Consider the following 7525-nt stretch of genomic DNA (forward strand, 5'->3'; position numbering starts at 1 on the left):
CAACCTTCAAACCAATGGAAACATTATAAATCAACAGTGAAATAAGACTTGGTTGAAACCAAGATGAAAACATGGATAGAGCAAGTGACTAACCAGATAGAAGCAATCAGTGAGTTAGGTCTGCATCCTGTTAAAGTTGATATTTGTGGGGCAGTGTAGGTCTTCTCAAATAAAATAACCTGGTTATCAAAGTAGTGGGATATGTACAAAGGGCTTGTAGATCATTGAAGCTTTACTGCTAACAAAGATTCTTACTCTCTTTGGCAAACCTTGATTCCTAAAACCCCAATCAGAACATGGGGTTGGAAAAAGTGATTTTTTTTTTTCTGATTTGTGATAAATTAAACAAAAACCTTTTATTGCAAGAAAGTCCACAATGTATGGATGTAGTATTCAAGACTGCACACTGTTTCTAATAGAGTGGAACCATTATGCTGTCACAACTTTTGAAATTCTTGCAAAAAAGAGGTTGATCTGTTCCTGCTGGATTACAATTGTATGACATTTTTCTCCCGTAAGCATGGAAAAACATTTATTAGAAGTGTACATAGTTGTCAGATTAATTTTAGTGTGTGGCAGAATTTGATGTAGTTGTCTCTCCTTAAGCATTCTGATTTTCTTCCTTTCTCATCAAGTGGATTTGATTCATTCCATAAAGTAGCATTTTCTGTATTATATTATTAAACTTCAGAAGATATTTTTAAAAAATAAAAGTCACACTTATAAAATCTTTAAAAGAAGTCTTTTATTAGTGCAACAATTAATCTAGAGTCTGCAACTTTATTTGGCTTAAGTGGAAATTCCTTTTACCTTCCGCCCTCTCTTGTTTCTCACAGTAGTCCTTACAAAACCGTCTCCACTCTCTTTAAGCCTCCTCCTAATAATGAGACACTTGCTATGTACCAGGCACTATTCAAAATGTGCATTAAATTCATTTAATTCTTTTAACAAACCTGTGAAGGAGGTGTTATATGTCCATATTATAGACGAGGGAACTGAGGTACAGAGAAGTTATATAACTTGTTCAAGGTCACACAGCTACTAGAACCAGGTACTAGAACCAGACTTTGGAACCTATGCATTCTCTCTTCAGAATTTCTAATCACTGTGTGATACTGCCACTATCCCTTTCCTGTACATTTAAAATTTGACTAAGGACTTTACTGCTACTTTCAGAGAGAAAATTAGGGCATAAACTCTGTTATCTTCTTGCCCACCATCTACTCAATTCTTCCACTTATTTGAAACTTACAAGCAACCTGTTTCCCTCCAGTCTCAGAAGGAGAAATGCTTTTTCTTGCCCCAGGGAAATTCCTCCACCTGGGATATTAATCATATTCCCTCCTTTGAGGCCTGGTTCTACATATATTCCCTGTCTTTGAATTCTTCCTCTCACTGGTCCTTCCCAGCTTTGGGAATCCTCAGAGCTCTGTTGGTCAGCAGCCGTCAAGCTGAGTGAACTCAAGGGAACACAACTCTGAAGTGGCATCCGATGCTTTAAGTTATAGTGACAAGTATAACATCCAAGGAAACCAAGTAATTATTACTGTTCCTTTGAGACAAAGCTTGTCTCCTCCATGAGGCTTTTGCTGTCTTGTTCCTTAGCCTTCCCTTTGACACTTAGCATACACTGCTGTATTGTTATCTTATTTATTACTTTCCTGGGCCATCTAAGTAGACCCAACGTCCCTTGGAAATGGGAATTCTATCCAATTTGGCTTTATATGCCTAGCCCAGCACATTGTATGCTGTCTTTGCACAAGAAACGTTTTGTTGATTCTTTCAGCATTTTGTTCAATATGCAAATATTTATTGAGCTGCTACTATGTGCCCCACATTGTTTTAGGCCTTAGGGAGTCAGTGATACATAAAACAGATGAAGAATATAGTTTCACTGAGCTTATGTTCTAGCAGAAGGCCCTAGCAGAAATTAAATAAATACATATCAGTTCACAGTAAATGCTGTAAGAAAAATAATGCAGATTGAAAGTGGCATAATTTTACAGAGAGGGGTCAGAGACAGCTTCTCTGATAAGGGAACATTTGAGTGGAGACCTGAATGAAGAGAGGAAGCAAAGGGCCTAATTTATTAAAGTTATAATTGTGATTCTGCTGGCTTAGGATATTTGACAGCACTAACCTGTTGCATATTTTTTCCCAGCATTTTATTGTGAAACATTTTTTAACATTCAGAGAAGTTGAAAAAATTTTACAGCAAACACTGTAACCCACAAATGTTTATTTTATCACATGTCTCTCCATCTATCCATCCTCTGTTTGTCCAAGTCATCTTATTTTTTGGATGCATTTCGAAGTAAATTGAAGACATCAGTTCACTTACCCCTAGATTTTTCAGCATGTATATCATTGGTTCAGTATTTTTTTAAAGATTTTTTTTCTTGTAGGTAAAATGAAATGCCCAAATTTCAAGTGTACATTTGCTGGTTTGGGGACAAATGCATACCCCTGTGTAACTCAAACTCCATGCAAGAGATAAAACATTACCATCACCCTAGAAAGTTCCCTCATGTCCCTTGAACCCTGTGCCCACTACCCTAGAGGTCACTGTTCTGACTTTTTCCCATCCTAGGTTAGTTTTGCCTTTTCTAGAACTTTGTATAAATGAAATCATGCCATAGGTACTCTTATGGGCAAGGCTTCTTTCACTCATCACTCATTTTTGAAATTGGTCCATATTGTGCATGTATTAGTAGCTTTGCTACATATTAAGCTCTAGTCCAGTGGTTCTCAATCATGGGCAGTTTTGCCCAAGGAGACATTTGGCAATGCCTGGAGACATTTTTGGTTGTCACAACTAATGGGTTGCTACTGGCACCTATTGTATAGAGGCCAGGGATGCTACCAAACATCCTACAATGCTTAGAGGACAGCCCTTCCTGCCAACTACAAAATTTATCCAGATCCAAATGCCAATAGTGGTGAGGCTGAGAAGCCAAATATAAAACATTATTGATATCTTTCTATCCAAACGATATCTTCTGTCAGCTATCATGTATGAATTAAGGCATTAAATGTGGATCTTTGCTTATTATTAATCTTCTTGTGATATTTTACATTTTACGAAAGGATAACATCTTAATTAAAATAGTTTTTCTTTAGTAATGAAAAATTCATTCATCAATAGCAGACCCATATAGGAGGAGGTTTGGATATAGGTCTTTCCTGGGATTTATTAAATCCCATTGCATTCAGATATCTTGCAAAACTCAAGCTGAAAATGGGCATTCTGCCTCACTGCTCAGGAAGAGTGCTGCCTTCTCAGGCCTCAGAGAGGGTGGATCACATTCCCAGGGATTTGGGAGAGCCTGGCTGCCACCTCTTTGTTTGGAGAAAGGAGAGACCTTGCCCCAGAGAGGCAGAGTGTGGGTGGCATACCGACATTTGAGGAGGGTGAGGCCAAGAAGAAAATGATCTCCCCAATGTGTGTATATATTGTAGCACTCACCCCAGTGTTTGGAGAGAAAAGGGCTGCCATGAAAGACTTTGGGAAGGGTTGGAATTCAACTCTCTGAAGCCCAAGGATACATCATCATTCTGTGAATGACTCTCAGACTTTGAAATCTAATGGAGTTTGTCCTGCAGATTTTAGGAACTGTTTTGGTCCTGTTAACCCTGCTTTCCTTTTAGTTTCTCCTTATGGTGATGAGAATGTTTATCCTATGAATGTCCCTCCCCTGTATATTGGAAGCAGATAACTTTTTCTAAGTTTCACAGGTACAGAGCCAAAGGGTAATTTTGCTTTTGGACGGACCATGCTTGTAGCTGATTTTGATGGGTCATTTCACTTACCTATTTTTACTGAAATGATTTAAATTTTTGTGATATTGTGATGGAATGAATAAAAGTATTTTGTATTTGTGGGGAAAAAAAAACAAAAACAAAAAACAAACAAACAAAAAAAAACAACTCAAGCTGAGCCCAAACTACACTAGCCCCTTAGGGCTGCAGAAGGAGATTCAAGATTAGGAACATTCACTTAATTTTATTTTTTATATCTCAGTGAGCATGGGGAGTAACTGAAGTGGCCACTTAATTTAGAGAAGGGCCTGGATGTTTCCACTTTCATTTGTTTCCTTTCAGAGAAATATTCCAAGAACAGATATAAGCAAGTTTGGAGAAAAGAAAAGTGGCAGGTACTTTAAAACATTCTGTTCCATTTTTCAAGCAAAAGTCATTGACTATGATACAGAGAAAATGAGATTCATAGAAATGTCTTGGAGAGAAGTTAGAATAAGTGCCTCATAAATTTAATGGCTATTGTTTTAAACTACCTCATAGGTTCTCTGGTATAGAGATCGCCGTGAGGCTGAATTTCTTTTCCACGGGAGCCATGGTTAGCATTCAGATAGCTTCCAGGCATCTCTAAAGGTACAATAAAACTATAATAGAACATTTCTCTTAAAAATTAGCTACCATGAAGCTCTCCCTTTATGATGTGTTTATCACCCTCACCCATGTTGAATTTTTATTATTTTAACTATTTTAAATTAAAAATAATGAGCAAAATAAAATCTTGAGTTTAAATGCTACATTTGTACCTCGTGTTATAATATGATGTAGTCTGATTTTTGATACTCAGTAGATTTCAATTATAATTTTTTTAGGTCAATGTAAGTTAATTTATTGGTAAACATAATATAATGGTAAATGAAATAAAAAGGAGAATGAATCACATTAAAACTGCTATCAGGTATTATATATTATCTAATATTCATTTTAAAAAATAAGTTTTTTGAAAACATCATTCCTCGTGCATCAAAGTCCTGTCAGTGGATGCCCTTCAGTCCCTTTTTCCAGTGACTCGTCCCTTGGCAGCCTCTTTAGAAATTTCTGTCAGGAGCCAGAGGACCACCTCGTGCTCACTGACATTCTTTTCCTTACAATTTAATTAAGGAGTTGTTAACTTCATTAAGCCAGAGATATTCTTTTTGTTATAATCAGCTTCTTACCCTGAGTGGTCCATGTGATGGTTCCCTCACGGATTCTTTAAAAAATACCATTACTGGAATAAGTTCCAGGTAAGAATGTTGTCTCTCTACTATAAATGATATTCTTTTCTAACCTTTCAGAGAACTCTTACAGAGCCCAACATCTATTCATACCAAATACTATACATATAGTTTATAATACCTCATAGATAATTTTAAAAACTTCCTCAAAGACAAAAAACACACAGAATTGGTGATTTATCACAAGACCAAGAAGTTTAGAAAACAACCAGTTTAAAACATACATATTTCTGTTTACATGGAATATTCTTTTATTGTCAATTAGAGAATGGTTATAGAATATAGACTTACTTTATTGACATATAATTGACATTTAATAAACTGCACATATTTAAAATATACAATTTGAAAATTTTGACACAGATATACAGCCATGAAACTATTACCATAAACAAGATAATGAATATATCTATCAACCTTCCCCCCAAATTTCCCCATTCCCCTTTATCATCCTTCCTTCCAACTTGTGGCAAATTAGTAAATCAAGACAAGTACAAATGTAAAACTAAGTCATATATGTGATTCACAGGTTTCTAAGAGGAAGTTTCATTTCAACTGTTTTGTGAGTCAAGAAAAGTGCATAGAAGTGAGTGAAACATTGTTTCACTTAGTTTCTGAAACTAAGTAATATATGATTCACAGCTTTCTAAAAGTTTCATTTAAACAGTTTTTAGTAAGTTGAGATAAGGGCATTTTATCTATCAACCCCTCAAATTTCCTCATTCCCCTTCATCATCTCTCCTTTCCATTTGTGGAAATCATCAACAGTACTGGGTATGGTCAGTCTTTTTAATTTTAGCCATTTTAGTAGGTGTGGAGTAATAACTCATTGTGGTTTTAATTTGCATTTCCTTCATGAGTAAGATGTTGAGTCTCTTTTCATGTGCTATTTTCCCCCATCGTTTAGAAGAGCTCATTGTTAAATGTCAAAATTTCTTAGACAAATTGCTCTTGAGTTCATGTCAAATTTTATTAATTTGCTAGCAAGGAACCAGTAAAGTGGTGATGGTATGGAGAGGCAAGGGGAAGAGAGAGAGAATGAAATAAAGGGTTAAATAGTAAGGAAAGAGAATGATTCTATAAGCAGCCTTTTTTTTTTTCTTTTTTTTTAAAGTAAAATGTTTGCAGTTTAATTTCACATCATGACCATATCAGGGGTTGCAAAAGAAGTCAATGGCAGGGAGATACCAGATGTGCTGCTATTCAGTTAAGAAAGAAAAAACATCCAAACCGTGATAAGTAAGGAGCATACACCTGTGAGCAATAACAGACGTGACAGCATTTCATCCACAACCCAGGCGCTAATTAGGACAATCAACACGAAAGAGTAAAATGAGGTCAAGCACAGAGTGGAGGCAGCTGAATTTTAAACAGGTAGTTGTAATTAGTTTATTCAAATTCCGAAAAAGATGCAGATTACACAGTTGGTCCATGTCTTATTTGGGAGACTATTTTTTAACCTTGATACTACTAAAGAGCAGAGGAGAGTTTGTTAATAATAAATATACTTGTCTGGAAAGAGAATGGTATTAAAAGAATGAGGGCAGCTGAACAACATGATGAGGTAGCCAAAAGAGATTTTAAAAACAGGCTTTATTTAATTTCTAAGGTTTGGGAATTTTTGTCTTGTAAATACCTCTGTCTAGCCCAAACTTCAGTAAACTCCGTTATAAACATGAATACCATGTATGAGTGTGTGTGTGTGTGTTTGTGTGTGTGTAAACCAAGGAAAGGGACTAAAGTTGACATCTAGGCTGGCACACAAGTGAAATATAATTGAGATTCATGAGTCCTACTGGAGCAGGAACCAGAACCAGAATTGCTCGTGAGAAGGCAAGCCCTGGGAAATTTGCGGAAACTTTTTGGGAGCCTTAGACCTCCTACAAGTTGTGTGTAAGGAGGGTTCAGCTAATTTTATTTAAATCTTCAAAGATGAAGTGACATTTGCTGACATTTGGATTTTATGTTGGTGTGGTTTCTTAGCGTAACAAGTATTTTTAAAGAACATTGAGAAGCATATTGTTGAAGGTATAATTTTTTTTGACGTGGAAGTGCTACTACAATAGTAATAATCATTAGTCAGTCCCTGATCTGATTGCCCTGATTTACACAGACTCTTGAGCTATGAAGACTATCCCCAGCTTGAGGGTCACATTACTAGGGAAGAACACCCATCTCCCAAGCCCCCAGGGCATCAGTGGATCCAAGCTTCTGCATGTCCACTTTGGGTCTCACTGGTCCATTTGGCTGGTTGGCTGACTGGTCAGTGGGGCCCACCTTCTCCCTCAGCCCCATACGTCTATACTCCTTTCTTCTCGGTTCGAGGACCAGCACCTTGATGACTACCTAGCCATCCTCCCATCCCCTTATCATCCATTGAAGAATTAAGGGATGGATGTAAGTCAAAGTGACTTTATACAGCCACTCTGGCTACTTCAAAATACAAGGTTACTTTATGATATGTATCAGTTTACAAACTATTTGGTAATAATCTT

The sequence above is a fragment of the Choloepus didactylus genome, chromosome 16 (assembly GCF_015220235.1).
Source record: "Choloepus didactylus isolate mChoDid1 chromosome 16, mChoDid1.pri, whole genome shotgun sequence".
Classification (NCBI taxonomy): Eukaryota; Metazoa; Chordata; class Mammalia; order Pilosa; family Megalonychidae; genus Choloepus; species Choloepus didactylus.